The following is a 1336-nucleotide window of genomic DNA, read 5'->3' as shown; positions in this document are numbered from 1 at the left end:
TTCTTGGCAACAATTAAGAGTCAAAGTCCTGACTTTGCTATGGTCACCAGCATTTTAAATAGTTTTCCTTTCAAATGGGATGCTTTCTGTACTACTATTGAATATTGAGGGAGACCCCCTCACCTTTTCTAATTTAAAAAGTGAAGCTTTTAGTTGTGTACATGAATTGTGGTGGAATCAACATGTAGCCAAATCGGTTTCTCCCTTCTATATTTATTCAGTCAATGCCTCACTTTTCTGGGGGGTCACCATCTGCTGAAGGAAATCAGAACAGAAACTGAAATGATATCCAGCCTTAACTACCGCAACAATGAAATTTTCAAGTTAAGTTCAATGTCAAAATTGCCACACCCACAATAGAAACTCTCTTTTGTCATTTTCAAAATAGTTCCGCCTTCCATAGCAGCAGCAGCAAAAGAATCCAATGTTCAATGTTAGATATGTTTCAATCCCCACAATACCACAATCAAAATTTTCATTTTCTTATAGACCTTCCCCCGACCCCTCCTGGCCACATAACACTCAATCCTTCACTATTGTATGAACCAGTTGACCATCCTAGTCTTTTTGATTGCGTGCTTCTGCATGTCTCACATATAGGTTCTTCATCTCTACAATCTACCAACAATGTTTTTTGAAGCTCAACAATGTTTTGTTGGTGTCACGACTTGCTCGAAGTTTACTATATCTATTGGTGGTTTTGAAAAAGACTAATTGCTTTTCTGAGTTACTTGATTGCTTTGTTGTTAAGGACCTTCAAACTGGAACACCTTTACTCTTAACACAAGAGGGAAGGGATTCTGTACCTACCTTGAGACTGCCCCACCATTACCTTCTCATTCTATCTCATCCTGCTAGAATAACATGTAAGGATATTCTACAAATACTTATGCAATATGTTTAGACAACGACAACAACAACAACATAGCCTTATCCTTACTTAATGGGGTTGGCCACATGGGTCCTTGCTCTCCAATGTAATATGTTTAGATTGGGAATTAATTGGTGTATGGGGGTAATAATTTTTTTTTTTTTTGGGTGGAATGGTTCTTTTCTTTGTTACAGTAATATAAAAGGGTTGAGTAGTAGTGGACTGTCCTAACTGTCTTTTCTCATACTTATGTGCAGTTTTCTCTATCCCACTTGAGTCGGTAAGCTCTCCGAGCTCCCACTCCTTTGGTAAGGAGCTCTGTTGAAGAATACGGAATCCAGTTGCCCAGCGTATTTAAGCCTTTCAGACAGAACCAAGACTGTTCAAAAGCACTTCCTGAGTAGAAGTTGCAGACATGAGCTCTTAACCATAGAATTTTTTTTTTTTTTTGGGGGGGGGGGGGGG

Source organism: Macadamia integrifolia, chromosome 10, assembly GCF_013358625.1.
Source record: "Macadamia integrifolia cultivar HAES 741 chromosome 10, SCU_Mint_v3, whole genome shotgun sequence".
Taxonomy (NCBI): domain Eukaryota; kingdom Viridiplantae; phylum Streptophyta; class Magnoliopsida; order Proteales; family Proteaceae; genus Macadamia; species Macadamia integrifolia.
The sequence above is the reverse complement of the archived record's forward strand: the minus strand, read 5'-3'. Positions refer to the sequence as shown.